The sequence below is a fragment of the Brassica napus genome, chromosome C2 (genome assembly GCF_020379485.1).
Source record: "Brassica napus cultivar Da-Ae chromosome C2, Da-Ae, whole genome shotgun sequence".
Lineage (NCBI taxonomy): Eukaryota > Viridiplantae > Streptophyta > Magnoliopsida > Brassicales > Brassicaceae > Brassica > Brassica napus.
In genome coordinates, this window is record NC_063445.1 from 35,314,346 (window position 1) to 35,332,901 (window position 18,556).

The following is an 18,556-nucleotide window of genomic DNA, read 5'->3' on the forward strand; positions in this document are numbered from 1 at the left end:
ACAAAGAGTGGGCTTTGACAACAGGTAACTCGGAACCTCAGATCGGAATTGGTGGCTTGATAACTCCATTGCTCAAGTTCAAGGATATATCATTAGAAGATGATCCAATTGGTCCCGCTTTCATGGATGGAAGCTACTTGAAGAAAGCTCAGTACTTCAGTGGAAGATTCGAGGGAACTTGTGTCTACTCTTACCTACAGTCTACAAAGGAGGTTGAAGTGCTTCTCCCAAATTGGAACCTCACGGGTTTGACGCGACCAGGAGCTATTAGCTTTGATATTGGGGAAGAGCACCTCTTTGGACCCCATGGTCCTCTAGGCCCCATGAGATCTCCCAAGAGGAAGAAGACTGCGGATAGATGTGATGTGTTCCAAGAAAACACTTCCGATTTAAACTCTGAGCTCCTCTATGGTCCTCCTCGTTACCACTTTGAGCAACATCCTATAACCTTACCCAATGGTCCCCTTCGCCAAGCTCATGAGCATATTGGCAACCTCCAAAGGTGGAACAAAGCTCAGGACAGAACCATCTTCAAGCTCAAATCCAAATGTAAGGAGTTGAGTAAGATTGTGAAGAGGCAAGCAGAAGCTTCAGCTCAGTTTATGAAGAAGGTGGCTGATATACTAACTAGAGGAGCTGTGGCAGGATGCTCATCATCAGAATTTGACTTCCTTGCCCCCCCCCCCCCCAGCCATAACCCCCAATAGATCCTTTGGCACTCAGTTTCCCCGACACCAAGAAACAGCTGCTCCGCCGGAAGCGAAACCCACCAGCTCAACCATCCGATTCAGGAAACAAGTCTCCATCTCTTGCCTCAACAGATAAGGAAGCTGACACCGAGGATGAGGCATCAGCCTCTTCCCACGCTCCATATTGAGGTACTCCTCCACCTTTCCATTGTATATACCAGTTTTTCTTTGCATTTTTCTCTCTTTTTCGGTATCTCCTTCAACTTCCTAACACAGAGACTGTGCGAACTAAGTTTGGGGGAGGTACCAAGTATTTGATCATGTTTTCTCTGATGATTTGAGTCTCACCCATTGCATTGTACATACATATGCATAGAAAAATTTGAAAAATTTGAAAAACACAAAAAGAAACATGTAGTTGCATCGCTTGCACTTTTCGGATTGAGTCTAGAGCATATAGGTTGCATTCACTTGCATTGGGAACAATGATTAAAAATGCCTTGTAAAGTAACTCTTGTCTAGAATTCAAAGTGACACCCTAGATAAACATATCAAGTAGCTTAAGCATCTCTTGAAAGCCTTGCACGTTTCGAGCCTTGAAAACTCTTCTTGAAACTTGTTTGGTTGCTTGATATTGGCATTGTACTTAAGATCAGCTCCAATTTGAACTTGGCTTGAATGAACTTAATATCTCTTGCATATGGGCATTTGCATACTTGATCATGGATCTCATACACATTTGGGCTATCTTATTTATTTATACCAATCTCTGTTAACCCAAATGGCACTCCAAACCCTACAACCCTGACCATTCGTTGAGACCAAACATTGAATTGCATGAGTGAGGCCTCTTTTGATAGCTTGTCATGTGCAAAATCTTGAGAGTATTGGAGGCGACATAGGTTTATTCTCATCTCTTGCTAACACAAAGAGTTAGCATTTGGGGATGGTGAGAGGGGTTTGTGTGTTCCAAATTTCAATATCTTGGGTTTGGGGAGTGAGAAAGATGAGAGAGATGAGCCAAATAGTACAAATAGAAAAGAAAACTCTTGGGACAAAAAAGAAAGTATGAAGCTCTAGATTATGTAACAAAGAACCTTCCCCCTTATATAAAAAAAAAGAATCAAAAAGAAGGTGGGGAAAGAGATGAAAAAGAGTTAGAGCTTGTAAAAAGTGAATTAAAATCCCTAGTGGTTGAGTCAAAAAAGAGTTGTTCATTGGGTGAGTGATTTGAGGGGTTTATTTTGGTTTTGAGATGATGATAAAAAGGGTAGAACTTGTGATCACTTATAACAAAGGGGGTAAAATGATGAGAATGAATCTATGTATGCATGAGTTGATTCTAATCTTAGATAAATTTTGCATAATGATCAAGCTCCTTGTTTTTGAGTGATAACCACCTTGAAATGATAACATTTGAACCCTTCTCTTCATTCATATTAGACCATTGCCTACCTAGCCAAATGATTGAGAACATGTGTCCATTTGTGAGAATTCACCTTGTGTGCGTGTGTGTGAATCAATGTGAGAGCTGGTTGAAGGGACTTGTTAGTATTGCGACTTGTGTAGAGGCATAAGAGTAGGGATAGGCCTAGAGAAGCTAGAGTATAATAAGAGGGTTGCTCATGCTGTTTGCTATGTTTCTTTAGGATGTTAAGTTGAGTGCTAGGAAGTGCTACTTTTGGCTATGAGTTCCCACCTTCAAATATCTCTCCTATATGAGTTCTTGCAAGTTCACATAGGACAAGTAAAAAACAAGTTTGGGGGAGTTGATATCTTGCATATTTGCATTGTTTTAAGTCTCCATTTTGCACATAATAATCATATAGATTAGGAATTTAGCATCTTTAGGACCCATATTACATTCATATGCCTTTATCAGGTATTCGAGTGTCCTATGGAGTGATTGGAGGTGTTTGGAAACATTTTGATTAAAAAGGAGCGAAGAATGAACATTGTTGCGGATCAGACGAGTTCCACTCGGGTTAAGCCAACCCGGGTTCACTCACCCGCGTCGCCGAGTCGAGAGGACGCAACATGAGCTCCAGCGCGGGTCGAACGACGCGGGATCCATTACCCGCGCGCATGAATCATGCGGGATGAGCTCAACGCGGCTTGGATCATGCGGGATGGCCTACCCGAACGCACGAGAATGAATCTGGTCAACGTCTTGACGCGGGTTGAGCTCACGCGGGTTCCCTTACCCGCGTCACGAAGAGAAGGAACCGATAGAGTCACGCGGGATGGAGCCATGCGGAATCGCCTACCCGCACGCATGACGGAGAATCCTCAATGACAATCCGACGCTGGTTGGCTGACGCAGGTTGTTGGGGTCAAAAACGGTTACGACGAAGTTAACATTCAAAACGTCCGAAGAAGAAAATGAGAACTTTCTTTGACAAATACTTTTTCGAAATAGATTCTTTCTTACGAAAAGCTTTGCAGAGGAAACACGAGACATCAGACAAGAGTTCGAAAAAGGTCGCTACGCAACGACCGAACGCGTGTTCCGCTTGGTCGCTACGTAGCGACCGAGCGTCCGTTCCGCTCAGTCTCTACGTAGCGACCGAGCGTCCGTTTCGCTCGGTCGCTAAGAAGCGACCGAGCTCGAGCCAAAACGTCGTAACGACATTAGTCCATGCATTCTCGTCTACCCTTCGAGGCTATCTCTCGAAGACCGTAGTGAACCCATTTCATGTGTCCCGCCATTCAAAGTCATCGATCAAACTTTACCGTAAAAACCACGGAAAGTTCGTTCTTTATCGAAAGAAGCCGTAATAAACGCTTCGAGTCAGAAGACGGCCCAAAGGGACCTAAGACATGACTCGAGGCCCAACTTACGATTTCTTAACCAATAGCCCGTAAGCCGCATGACGGTTTATGCTTGGTTCGCAAGGAAAGATAAATGACAAGTTTCCACAGATAAATACGAAATTTTGAAGATAATTACGAAGATCGGAAAAAATGGAATATCTCCATTTTTACGCTATGACGGCTTAAGGGCAGAAGATGAAAAGCGAAACCGACCTAAGAGCCATTATATAAGGAGTCCTAGGCGAGAAGCATGGATGAGGACTTAGACAGAGAAAACTTAGCACTTAGAGCAATTAGGCAACTTTTCGTTTTTGTTATTTCGAGCTGCGACTTAATTAGGTTTAGTCATCTTAGGGTTTTTAGAACTAGGAATCTCGCCGACAGCTCTCGAGCCCAGGCTTATACCTTGTTGTAAACGCTCATACGCAAACTCGGAATAAGACTTCTCTTTGCTTTCTTTTTACGATTTCTTATACTTTATCGTTGTTATCTCGTGTTCTGATTGCTTGGCATGTGGTATTAGTAGATATCGGGGACTTCTGGGAAATTAGGGTTTTCCTAGTTTCCTAATTTAAACGGAAATCGACAGTGCGGATTTCAGTTCCCACGATTTGTCGCTAGAAGGAGGAGGGGAGGGGGGGCTCTACGGATCAATCTAACCTGCAAAAGCCACTCAACGATCAGGAGCGATATGCAAGACTCAACGTGCGCGAACGTCATCTCGTTCAAGGGGGGAGCAACGGTCGATCAAGCCAAACCTCGAAATGACCTCCTTGTTATCGAGCTGACGATCCGAGATGTCGACGTCGCTAGGGTGCTAATCGGCACCGGAAGTTCGGCCGATATTATCTTCAAGGATACTCTCGAAAAAATGGGGATCGATAAATCCAAAATCGTGAAATCCCCCTTCCCCACTACTGGGACTATCGGGAGAAACAACCGTGGCCTATGGGTCGATTAAACTCGCGGTCAAAGCCGGAACCCTGACAAGAGTCACAGAGTTTCTAGGCGTTGACCGTCCCGCATCTTACAACGTTATCATGGGAACCCCATGGTTGAACGCCATGCGTGCCATCCCATCAACGTACCATCTTTGCCTCAAGTTCCCAACCCCTAACGGAGTCGAGGTAATATGGGGAAACCCAAGCGTATCACAGGTGTGTTACGCCGCAGAACAAAAACGAAAAAGACCAGACCTCGAAACCACTCCTAGAAAAGCGGAGAAAAAGATCTCCAACAAGGATTCGCAAAGTCAAGATTCAGCGGAACTCTTCTGGCAGTCTCGTAACATCACGGCCCAAGAGGAAAAATGCGAGCCAACTTGTGAACCTGTGATCACAGTTTGTCTCGACGAAACATTTCCGGAACGATGCGTCGAGATCGGAGCCAATCTCCGCGAGCCTTTGAGGACATAGCTCATGACCTGTCTAAAAACAAACCTCAATACTTTGGCATGGGCCGCGGAAGATATGCCAGGGATTGACATTAACATAATGTGTCACGAATTAAATATCGATCCGACCTTCAAACCCGTCAAACAAAAAAGGCGGAAGCTAGGACCCGAACGGGCTTCCGCGGTAAACGACGAGGTCGAAAAATTGCTTAAAGTCGGATCAATAACGGAAGTGAGGTATCCAGACTGGCTCGCTAACCCTGTAGTAGTCAAAAAGAAAAACGGGAAATGGCGAGTTTGCGTGGATTTTACCGACCTAAACAAGGCCTGTCCAAAAGATAGTTTCCCTCTACCACACATCGATCGATTAGTAGAAGCAACGGCGGGTAACGAACTTCTGTTTTTCATGGACGCCTTCTCAGGCTACAATCAAATTATGATGAAACCTGACGATCGCGAGAAGACTGCGTTCATTACCGATCGTAGAACCTATTGCTACAAGGTAATGCCCTTCGGCCTCAAAAACGCTAGTGCAACTTACCAACGACTCGTGAACCGTATGTTCTCCAAACAACTCGATAAAACGATGGAGGTTTATATCGACGACATGCTCGTCAAATCCCTCCGAGCAAAGGAACACGTCTCACATCTCGAGGAATGTTTCGCGCAGTTAAATTCCCATAACAAGAAGCTCAACCCGACAAAATACAGGTTTTCCGTGGCATCAAGTGAATTCCTCGGCTACCTGGTCACATTCCGCGGCATCGAAGCTAATCCAAAACAGATCAACGCTCTGATCGAAATGGCTTCACCGAAGAATAAGCGGGAAGTTCAAAGGCTGACCGGTAGGGTCAGGACACTTAACCGATTTATTTCACGATCAACGGACAAGTGCCTACCCTTCTACGATGTCTTACGGGGAAATAAAAAATTCGAATGGTCGGAAGAATGCGAAAACGCTTTCCAACAGCTAAAGCGGTATTTAGCTTCCCCTCTAGTCCTCGCAAAACCCGTGGAGGGGGAACCTTTGTTCTTGTACATCGCTGTGTTGGCAACAGCTGTGAGCGGCGTCCTGATCAGGGAAGAACGCGGCGAACAGAAATCTATTTTCTATATAAGCAAAACCTTGCTGGATACCGAATCTAGGTTCCCGCTAATGGAAAAATTAGCATGCGCGGTCGTGACATCGGCCCGAAAACTATGACCATATTTACAATCCCACACGATCGTCACCCTCACAACTTTTCCCCTACGGACGATTCTGCATAGCATGAGTCAGTCGGGCCGATTGGCCAAATGGGCGGTCGAATTGAGCGAGTACGATATCGAGTACCGACCGAGAACAAGCGCAAAATCACAAGTGCTTGCAGACTTCTTGGTCGAACTTCCGACAGGGACAATAACCAACGAGGAACCAAATTCCACCTGGCTCCTCCACGTCGACGGATCCTCATCCAAGCAGGGATCAGGCATCGGAATTCGCCTCACATCTCCGACAAGCGAGATCTTAGAGCAATCATTCAGGCTGGAATTCCACGCCTCAAACAACGAGGCCGGATACGAAGCACTCATCGCAGGGCTGCGTTTGGCTCACGGCTTGAAGATACTAAACATCCACGCTTACTGCGACTCCCAGTTAGTGGCAAGTCAGTTCAGCGGAGAGTATGAAGCTAGGGACGAACGGATGGACGCGTACCTCAAACTGGTCCAAAATCTAGCTCAAGAGTTTGACTGTTTTGCCCTTACGCGAATTCTCCGTTCAGAAAACGTCCAGGCAGATGCTCTTGCGGCCTTAGCATCAAGTTCTGACCCAGGACTTAAAAGAGTAATTCAGGTCGAGTTCATCAAACATCCGAGCATCGGACCACCAATAGTCGTCAACCTCATAGAAGGTCAAGATGACGAGGAAGAGGAAGTTACGATACGACCGCAATCGGAGCAATCTGATTACGGCTGCGATACCCCATGGCTGCAGACAATTCGAGACTACATTATCAACGGACACCTGCCCACCGAGAAATGGGCAGCCCGCAAAGTCCGAACACAGGCCGCGCGCTACGTAACAGTGGACGGCGAAATTTACAAATGGAGATTCTCCTGACCACTCATGACGTGCCTAGAAGGGGAAAAACCAAGAAAAGTGATGGATGAAGTACATTATGGGTCCTGAGGCAACCATTCCGGCGGAAGATCGCTTGCAGTGAAAATCAAACGCCATGGATACTACTGGCCGACGATAATCGGAGATTGCGAGAAGTTCGCACGAAAATGCGAAAAATGCCAGAGGCATGCTCCAACCATGCTCCAACCAGCCGAAGTTCTCTCCTCCATCACATCGCCCTATCCCTTTATGCGCTGGGCCATGGATATCGTCGGACCCCTTCATAATTCAAAGCAAAAGCATTTTCTTATAGTCCTCACCGATTTCTTTTCAAAATGGGTAGAGGCAGATTCGTACGCGAGTATAAATAATGTCGAAGTCGAAAGTTTCGTATGGAGGAACATCATCTGTAGGCATGGAGTTCCTTAAGAGATCGTAACCGGTAACAGATCTCAGTTTATCTCCACCCGGCTCGAGGCGTTCTGCGAAAAATGGAAGATACGACTTAACAAATCGACGCCCAGGTATCCGCAGTGTAACGGACAAGCTGAAACGATTAATAAAACCATTCTCGACGGACTGAAGAAACGCTTAGAGGCCAAAAAAGGCAGGTTGGCCGACGAACTCGAGGGAGTCCTCCTGTCCCACCATAAAAGCCTAAGGCGAGCAACGTGAGAAACCCCTTTCGCTCTGGTGTACGGAACGGAATGCATAATTCCCGCAGAAGTAGAGTTCCCCGGTGTTCGAAGAAGATTACTTCCCAAACGAGAGGAGCTCAATAACGCCATGCTCCTGGATGATCTCGATCTCATTAACGAGCGCCGAGATCGAGCGCTCATCCGAATCCAAAATTACCAACACGCAGCCGCAAAGTACTATAATTCCAACGTACGGAATCGCAGATTTAATCAAGGAGATCTGGTCATTCGCAAAGTCTTCCAAAACACCGCTGAACGAAACGCGGGAAAACTCGGAGCATACTGGGAAGGACCCTATAAAATTGAAAAAGTCGTCCGATCGGGCTCCTACGAAATAGCCAACATGCAAGGCATAAAAATCCCAAGGACCTGGAACGCGATCCATCTCAATAAATACTATCACTAAACAAACCGACTCGCAATGACCGAACTACAAGACGGCTTGATCTCCATAAAGGAGTACGTAGGCAGTTTGTCGAATGGCAAATTCAGCTGTCCCCCCCCCCATTAATAAAGGAGGGGGGGAAGCGGATACGTATACTCGTATACTCTCATATTCGAAAACATCCGACCACGCCTTCGATGTTTCCGACATATCTTAACCAAGCAAATTAATTTTTATCAGCAAAACATTTTCGATATTCAGAAATTAATCAGCCGTTAGGGAGAAGCAGCCTTTGACATCGCGAGACGTCGCAAAAGATGCCTCGAGAGTTACTTCTTCCGAACGACGAAAACGGACACTCCGTCGAAAAAAAAAATGATGAACATTTTAACACATATTTTGCGCAAAAACTCCAAACGACGGCATCTGCCGCCAAATCCGGTGCTGATCACATCGAACTCTCGAACGTCCTAAACAGACATAGCGATCTCACGAAGATGACTCTCGTACATCCGACACAAGGGTAATAGCACTATAAAAGAAACCCAAAATTTTTGTCCAGCACTTCCGGTTGGCTTAAAAATTGTCTCCGAAGAGATGCTCGATTCATATCTAACAAGTCATGTAAGCCGAGAACCTATCGCAGACTTTAAATCGATACGAATCAGGTTAAAATCGCGACAGATAAATCGATAGCCGGCTAGTCACCGCATAAAATCTTAAAACCAAAAGTAAACCTAGGTCTTGCCCAAAACCATGCATCTATGTTTATATTCGACATCTTCAGATATCCCGCGAAGTCTATATCTCGCGGAAAAACTTTCGAAACGGATGATTGAACAAAATATTTCACATCGAAGAAGGATATGAGACGACAACTCATCACCACGCCATACGTAAACTTATGAAAAATGCAACTCGATCATCTTGTCATATAAAGAAAGCCGTAGAGCGGCAGGGATTCAAAGCCACATACGGCCAGTCCCGAAATATGAAATAAGGCCGAAACATCAAATAAAAAAAAAATCTCTCGCAAGAGATCTAACCAAAGTCATCCTCAGAACTCACGCTCCCTCTTCACCCGTCGCTTCGTCCAAGCCTGGAGCTGCATCACCTCCGCTTTCTCCGAGCACCGGATCTTTCCCGTCTGGGCCTTCTGAACACGTCGGAAGAAAGCACACGGATTTCAGGTCAGCTAGGATGAGATCGAAATCTCCATCCACGACTGCCAAATCTCCCTTGCAGCAGGATAGTCGGGCCTCTTCGGCCTCTAAGGTCGGAGGATTCTCACACTAGAATTACTGAACCACGGCCACCCTGCCCTAAATCGTCGCCAAGGCTAAGTCCCAGTTCCGGATGCACTCGAGGGAGCCCAGAAAGGCAGAGATCTTCGCCAACGAAGAGCGTCCGTGGCCTCTCGGAACGAAGAGCGTCCGTGGCCTCTCGGATCCCGCGGCTCGCTAATCCTGCTTCGCCCTCGATCTGATGCTGAAGCCGACGCACCTCCGAAGATTTGGCCTTCCTGGCTTTTTTCTCCTTAAGCAGTGAACTCGCCCGCTTCCCGAGGTCCCTCTCGAGCTCCCCTATCGCGACCTCGAGTTTCGACACTTTCACGGAGTGGGAATCCTTGACAGCCGTCAGCATGGCCTCGGTTTCAGACCATCTACCTTGCAGCTCCAACAACTCCTCGGCAAGACCACTGGCCTCAGAACCGCACTCGCTGATCATCTCATCGATCAACGACATGAACTGCGAAACGAGAAGAAAGTTAGGGATTTTTTGTCTTTTATAAAAATATATAACAATCAAGAGATTAAGTAAGCGACAAACCTTTCCGCGAAGCCCCGACGCTATGCTCGAGCCTCCTTGCTGCGAAGATTCTCCGTCACCTCCCTTGGTAAACTTCCTCTTCCGGCCCTTAGGCTGAGCAACCGGGAAAACACTGGGAGCGTGCAGCGCTAGAACGATCTCTTTCCTGGCCAGAGGAGGAGGCATAGAGTCAGCAGCCCTCTCCTTATCCTCGACGAGAATCGGAGTCGTGGACAATCCGGCAGGTAGAGCCGAAGCTTCCGGAACGCCCGAGCCTGCGAGAGATCCCGCGTCTCGCGGAGTTACGACCTCGGTCCCGGAACCTGGAGCAACGGCCAGTGCAGAAGAGGACGGGAACTCGGCGCCAGCTCGAACCTGTTCCTTCTCGGCTTGGTGACGAACTAATCTCTCTCGAAAGGAGAGATGGTCAGCAACGCAAGCCGGCGCTTCGATCGGAGAAGTCGGAATCGGAGCCAGAGAGGTGGCCTCGCCCATCGCAACATCGGAACTTCTCTTGTCACCGTGGGAAGAAGACATGTTGGAAGCAAAAGATTTGGAGCTAGAGAGGTTTTGGAGGTTTTAAAGAAGGGAAGGTGTGAAGAAATGAATGACAAGAGCTCACTACTTATAGAAGTATGGACTCGGAATTTTATATTTTTAATATACGCGTTCTCAAGAATTTTCTTCCGCGGAGTTTAAAGTAAACTTCGTCCCATACGCCTAACTTTGCCAAAATCGTCAAACCGCGCGCTAGAGTCTCGAATCTAACGAGCTGGGGGGACTAACTGTTGGGGTCAAAAACGGTTACGACGAAGTTAACATTCAAAACGTCCGAAGAAGAAAATGAGAACTTTCTTTGACAAATACTTTTTCGAAATAGATTCTTTCTTACGAAAAGCTTTGCGGAGGAAACACGAGACATCGGACAAGAGGTCGAAAAAGGTCGCTACGCAACGACCGAACGCGTGTTCCGGTCGGTCGCTACGTAGCGACCAAGCGTCTGTCCCACTCGGTCGCTACGTAGCGACCGAGCTCAAGCCAAAACGTCGATACGACATTAGTCCATGCATTCTCGTCTACCCTTCGATGCTATCTCCCGAAGACCGTAGCGAACATATTTCATGTTTCCCGCCATTCTAAGTCATCGATCAAACTTTACCGTAAAAACCGCGGAAAGTTCGTTCTTTATCGAAAGAAGCCGTAATAAACTCTTCGAGTCAGAAGACGGCCCAAAGGGACCTAAGACATGACTCGAGGCCCAACTTACGATTTCTTCACCAACAGCCCGTAAGCCGCATGACAGTTTACGCTTGGTTCGCAAGGAAAGATAAATGTCAAGTTTCCGCGGATAAATACGAAATTTTGAAGATAATTACGAAGATCGGAAAAAAATGGAATATCTCCATTTTTACGCTATGACGGCTTAAGGGCAGAAGAGGAAAAGCGTAAACCGACCTAGGAGCCAGTATATAAGGAGTCCTAGGCGAGAAGCATGGAGGAGGACTTAGACAGAGAAAACTTAGCACTTAGAGCAATTAGGCAACTTTCTGTTTTTGTTATTTCGAGCTGTGACTCAATTAGGTTTAGTCGTCTTAGGGTTTTTAGAACTAGGAATCTCTCCGACAGCTCTCGAGCCCAGGCTTATACCTAGTTGTAAACGCTCATACGCAAACTCGGAATAAGACTTCTCTTTGCTCTCTTTTTACGATTTCTTATACTTTATCGTTGTTATCTCGTGTTCTGATTGCTTGGCGTATGGTATTAGCAGATATCCGGGACCTCTGGGAAATTAGGGTTTTCCTAGTTTCCTAATTTAAACGGAAATCTACAGTGCGAATTTCGGTTCCCACACAGGTTGTGCCCGTCCATTTCTACACACAGGTTGTGCCCGTCCATTTCTACCTGAGTTGAAAGTTATCTTTAGTCGGATTTTAATGTTTTTAAGGGGTTTTTAGACTTTTTAGTGGAAACCATTAGGTTTACCAAAGACATATAAATACTCATGTAATCCCAAAGTTGGGACTTATCTTGTTTTCTTTCTAATCAAAAAGGAACCTTTAGGTTAAAAGATCTAATCTTGATCATTATCCTTTGTGATTGCTTTGTTAATTTGATCACTAATCATGATTAACACCAAATCATCATTGATTCTTGGGTTTATCATGAAGATTAGTGAGTAGTCATATTTGGATTCATGGGTTAGGGAGACTAAGGGTGATTAGGCTAGATCTAAGGTGTTTTAGCACAGATCCATCTTGTTTCTTGCTAGTAAAGTGCTTGTGGGAACCGAAATTTGCACTGTCAATTTCCGTTTAAATAAGGAAACAAGGAAAGCCCTAATTTCCCAGAGGTCCCTGATATCTGCTAATGCCACACGCCAAGCAATCAGAAACACAAGAATAACAACGATAAAGTATAAGAAATCGAAAAGAGAGGAAAGTAGATCTTATTCTGAATTCGCGTTTGAGCGTTACAACAAGGTAAGAGCCTGGGCTACGAGAGCTGTCGGCGAGATTCCTAGTTCTAAACCCTAAAACGGCAAAAACCTAGTTGAGTCGCAGCTCGAATAACAAAAACGGAAATATGCCTAATTGCTCTAAGTGCTAAGTGTGCTCTGAAAAAATTCTCTCCCATGCCTCTCGCCTAGGACTCCTTATATATTGGTTCCTAGGTCGGTTTACGCTTTTCCTCTTCAGCCCTTAAGCCGCCATAGCATAAAAATGGAGATATTCCTCTTTTTTCCGATCTTCGTGATTATCTTCAAAATTTCGTATTTATCCGCGGAAACTTGACATTTATCTTTCCTTGCGAACCAAGCGTAAACCGTCATGCGGATTACGGGCTGTTGGTTAAGAAATCGTAAGTTGGGCCTCGAGTCATGTCTTAGGTCCCTTTGGGCCGTCTTCTGACTCGAAGCGTTTATTACGCTTTCTTTCGATAAAGAACAAACTTTTCGCGGTTTTTACCGTAAAGTTTGATCGATGACTTAGAATGGCGGGAAACATGAAATGGGTTCGCTGTGGTCTTCGGGAGATAGCATCGAAGGGTAGACGAGAATGCATGGACTAATGTCGTATCGACGTTTCGGAAGAGCTCGGTTGCTACGTAGCGATCGAGCGGAACGGACGCTTGGTCGCTGCGTAGCGACCGAGCTTCGGCTTGGGCTCGGTCGCTACGTAGCGACCGAGCGGAACGGACACTCGGTGGCTACGTAGCGACCGAGCTTCGGCTCGAGCTTGGTCGCTACGTAGCGACCGAGCGGAACGAACGGTCGGTCGCTACGTAGCGACCGAGCGGAACGAACGGTCGGTCGCTAAGTTGAGCCTTAGGCATTTCACACCCGATAGGTGTTCGATGAAATGCATGAACCAGCTCTACTATGCTCTTAACACTCTTTACCAAAGAGATTTGATGTTAAAGGTGTTAAGATGGCTAATGGACTTGAAATTAATGATTGCTTAGATAATATTCAACCAAAGAGATTTGGTGCTTGAGTTATATTGGTGAATGAGCATTCATCTGGAGATAGAGTTTGTTTAGGATTGTGTCTCGGTCTAAGGTTAATAGATTGATTGAAAGATGTCACCTTTAGATTGAAACTTGATCACCCAAGGTCAATTCCCTTAGCCGATGAGTTCTCCCATTCCATAAGAAAGGAAAACTTTGTTCTTTATTGCATTTTAGTAGTATTCTAGGTTAAAATCATCTTGCCAATTGATAGCATTTAGATTAAGCATGGTCTTGTATTCCCTTTGCTTTGGAATCACTTAGAACTAGTTTGACATCCTTTATACTATAACATTTGATTAGGAGCCTTGAAAACTCCTAACATCAGCGACACAGGAGCATCAGTCAGCATCCTACCTAGGGTTATGGCAAACCATCTGTCTAACACCCCCGAACCGTCCTAAGCATAGGTCGACCCACCGGCCAACAATCAAACAAGAACATGACCGACGGACGACCCACACCAAGGGTTGGAGATGAAAGGCCAACCGGCCAGCCAACAATCAAACAAGAACATGACTGACCGTCCAACCCAACACCATGGTCTGGAAGCGCTACGGGATGGGTTAGGGACGATCCGGTCAGTCACAAAATTTACTCCACGACCTAGACCAGTTCATCCACTAACTCGTCCCTCTGCGTCAAGGCACAAGGCTTTGCAACCCGTACCTAGAGTTAGTGTTTTCCGTTAGATCGAGGCCTAAGGCTTTTCAACCCGTACTACGACCTAACGTTGTGATAGACCGGACTAGTCAAATATCAGAGTACTCATGAAGCGCATATAAAAAAATTACTTTTATTGATTTAGGAAATATTCATACATTGAATCATTCAAGACTGGGCCCGGCCTAATGCCAAATCGAGTCAACATAACACAATTCACAATACCATTTACAAAAGGCATGAAAATCTACACAGGCGGTCCTACCGTCCAGCACCAAGCTATCCGGTCATCCTTACCTAAAGCGACCTGCAAAAAGGACAACGGAGTTGGATGAGTAACCTAATGTTACTCAGTGAGCTGGCGGCCTCTACCCGCAACCTAGACTCTAACCCATACAACTGTGGGAACCAAAATTCGCACTGTCGATTTACGTTTAAAAAAGGAAACTAGGAAAACCCTAATTTCCCAGCGGTCCCGGATCTCTGCGAGAGCCAACGGCAAGTGACCAAATATATGCGAAAATCATGAAAAGATAACAAACAAGTTTAGAGAAGACAGTAGATCTTATTTCGAGTTCGCGTGAGAGGGTTGCGATCATTACAAGAGATCATAAAAGCTTTGGCCGCAAAGGCTGTCAGCGAGTTACCTAGTTCTAGCGGCCTAAAAGCTCAAACCTAGTTGACTCGCAGCTCGATAACAAAAGACGAAGAAAATACAGAAAAGGTTTTTGATTGATTTCAGACTGAACCTTATGAAAGGCTGCCTACGTACCCCTTTCGAGGATCAAGCCGAACGTAGTTCAAGAGTGAACCAAGAGATCAAACTGCTTGTGCACGTTCGTCTGGTAATCGGGTGCCAGTCATGGAAACAGAGCATGTCGAGAATAATACCTCAGAGTTTCTAAGTGCCGAGAGTTCTGAATATAAAATGTTGTCCCTCATGCCTCTCGCCTAGGACTCCTTATGTACTCGCTCCTAGGTCGGTTTACACTTTTCCACTTCTGCCCTCAAGCCGTCATAGCCTAAAAATAGAGATATTCCATTTTTCCCGATCTTCGTAATTATCTTCAAAATTTTGTATTTATCTGCGGAAACTTGACATTTATCTTTCTTTGCGAACCAAGCATAAACCGTCCCATGGTTTACGGGCTGCTGGTTAAGAAATCGTAAGGTGGGCTTCGAGTCATGCCTTAGGTCCCTTTGGGCCGTCTTTCGACTTGAAGTGTTTATTACGACTTCTTTCGATAAAACGAACATTCCGCGGTTTTTATCATAAAGCTTGATTGATGAATTCGAATGGCGGAAAACATGAAATGGTTTCGCTACGGTCTTCGGAAGACAGAATCGAAGGGTAGACGAGAATGCATGGATTCGTGTCGTATCGACGTTTCGGAAGAGCTCGGTCGCTACGTAGCGACTGAATGGAACGCACGCTCGTTCGCTACGTAGCGACCGAGCGGGACAGGCGCTCGGTCGCTACGTTGCGACCGAGCTTGGCTCGAGCTCGGTCGCTACGTAACGACCGAGCTTGGCTTGAGCGCTACGTAGCGACCGAGCGGGATGGACGCTCATAGCGACCGAGCTTGGTTTGGGCTCGGTCACTACGTAGTGACCGAGCGGGACAGACGTTCGTTCGCTACATAGCGACCGAGCGGGACAGACGCTCGGTCGCTACGTAGCGACCGAGCTTGGCTTGAGCGCTACGTAGAGACCGAGCGGGATGGACGCTTGGTCGCTACGTATCGACCGAGCTTGGCTCGGGCTCGAGTGGTCTTCTCGCTCTACTAAAAGTAGAACACGATAAGATTGGGGCTGCGCCTTATGCCGGCTGCCTACGTACCCTTGTTGAAGGGATCAAGCCTTTCGTAGTTCATCTTGGAGTTAAGGTTTGTATGACTAGTTTTCCAGTGAGACCTTTACGGTCTGGTTTTTATGTAGAGGTTATCAGGTGTGTTGCTGCCGATGGCATTTTATATGGGTGCAGAAGGAAGACTACGAGTTGTCATCTAGTAATCTAACTCTGTGTGATTTGCTATATCTGTGATCTGTTTCGAGAGTTTTCCGGAGTGTGTAAACTTGCGGTATTTCTGAAGACGCTCGAATATTGGCAAAGAGGCAAATTTTAGGATCTCGTATCAAGGTTTTTGATACTATGCCTAGAGATGTTAGAGACCGGTGTGCTGGGTTTAGGGCAAGACTTAGGTTTACTCCTGGTTTTAGAGGGTGCGATGACTAATTCGACTTACGTATCCCGTTTCAGTTTCATCCTGATTCCGTACCGATTTAAAGTCCGTGATAGGTTCTCGGCTTATACGACTTGTATGGTTGGAACCGAGCATCTCTCCAAGGAAAATTTTTAAGCCTCCTGGAAGTGCTGACCAAAAATTTTGGGTTTCTTTTATATTGCTATTATCCTTGTGTCGGATGTACGGGAGTCATCTCTACGAGATGGCTAAGTCTGTTTAGGATGTTAAGAGTTTGTTGTGATCAACAACAAACTTAATGGTTAAAATTACCTTTTCGAGTCTTCGCGAAGGATATGATTTGAGAAGATGTTAGTGCGTATGAGTGTCTGGTCTTCCAAGAAAGTGTTTTCATCGAGGAAGGAAATTTCATCGAAGAACAAATCTTCAGGCGTCTGCGTCTCGCGATGCTGAAGATTTGTTATTCTTTCGTATGCCGCGTTTCGTGCTTGAAATGTTTGCGGGCTTGAAGATGTTATGCGATGTTGCAAGGGATTAGTCTTAGCCCCGCGTTTGGGAAACATTCTGGTTTGACTACGGATGTTCGCAGCCAGAATTGTTGTTCCTTTTTGGATTTGATTTGCAATCGAAGAGTTAGGACCAAGGGGTCGCGTAAATTTGTCCCCGGAAAGAGACATCCTCCTATACCGTGCTTTGTGTGGTGTTGGCCTTCTGAGATTTCTTTCGTGTCTATTTGAGGATGTTCCGTATAGCTATAGGAGCTCTGTTACGAGTTTTCCTTACATGCCGCATTTTACGAGTAAAACACAGCGGGCTTAAAGTGAATCGTAGTATAGGGAACTTGGTCGATTTTTGACAAGTGGAACCTTTCCGTTAACTGTTTGGTTGTTAGGACTGAGTTTTGTTATGACGAATTTACCGTATGATTTCCGTTTTTGGGTGGTACGATAATTATTTGTGTAATCGTTACTTGGCGCTTCAAGACAAATTCTGGATTACCGTTTAGCCGTCAAGTTATTGGAGCGGTGGTCGCTCAATTGTTTTGTCTTTGCATGAAGGTTTTGCTCAGCTTTATAGCCAAGGACGTTGTTGCCAAAGGATTAGACCATGACACTTTTGTGATGTCAATAAGGTCAAGTCGGTTAGAATCGTCCTTAAAGGGGATGATGTAACCTAGTTTGGTTTCGAAGGAAAGGCGTAATTGGGCGAGTGACGAATGGCGTTTATCGAGATTGATAGGCCGAGTATGCCCATGGTGGTAGAAAACGTTTTTCCACTTTAGGGTTAATTTATACAATGAAAGTTTTGTATAATGTTTCCTTTATTCGTATGGAAGTTGTTTCCTTTGTTTCCGAGGGAGATAAAGTCTAAGAAGCTCGATACAGAGCCCGTGCGGAGTCAGTTGCGGGGTGATTTCCTGCTCGGATGTGACCAAGCGGAATGAGAGCGGATGCCAGTGAGTCGCGGGGCTAAAGAATGAGACCTTTCAGATCGTGGTGCGAGGAAGTAAAGTTTATAGTGGTCGTCCAATGTCGGACCATACAGCTTGGTTTTTTGCTATAAGGGAAGTACTTTTTCATAAAACCTGTTATGTTTACTTTCGAAAGTTACTTTGTATGACATGATCTGATTATAAGAAGGATTTTTTGCGTAAGTAACGGGCGACCGGTTTTTACGAATTTATTAAATTGACGCGACATATGGAGATGTCAAAATAACGATGTTTCCGCAGATTTTTGAGAAATGTTTTCGCTTTTGTTTTTATTCTTCGGTAAAAGTTTCTCTGAGTCACTCATGGAGTTTTACCAAAGGTTATTTCACAGAGATCTAGTCACGAAACATTTTTGCAGGTTTCTTGAATGAATCAGTTAAACAGCGATAGACTTAGTCGACGAGCGGGGAGGACGTGTTCTCTTTGTAGTATTTTCTGTTACTTTTGTTCTTGATTTTGCTTTGTCGCAAATGTTTTTGATGTTTTTCCGTGAGTCGGTTGGTTCAACGGAAAATGAGAGTGATGCTTTGATGCCTGAAGATTTCTCGTATAATGATTCTTATACGAAACTCGTTTTATCAAATCGGAAAATATCTTTATGACTTCAGCAAATCACTGACTTTCATTCTGAAGTTTGGCTGAGTTTTTCTAAACGAATGATTGCGATGATAGATGCGCGCTGCATAGTCGTTGAGAATTTTTCTAACATGGTTTGGATCAGTTCCTAGCGTTTAGGATGATCTTGACGAGACATCGCATTGTATGAATATTTTTCCGCATATTTCTACGAGAGTTTGCTTT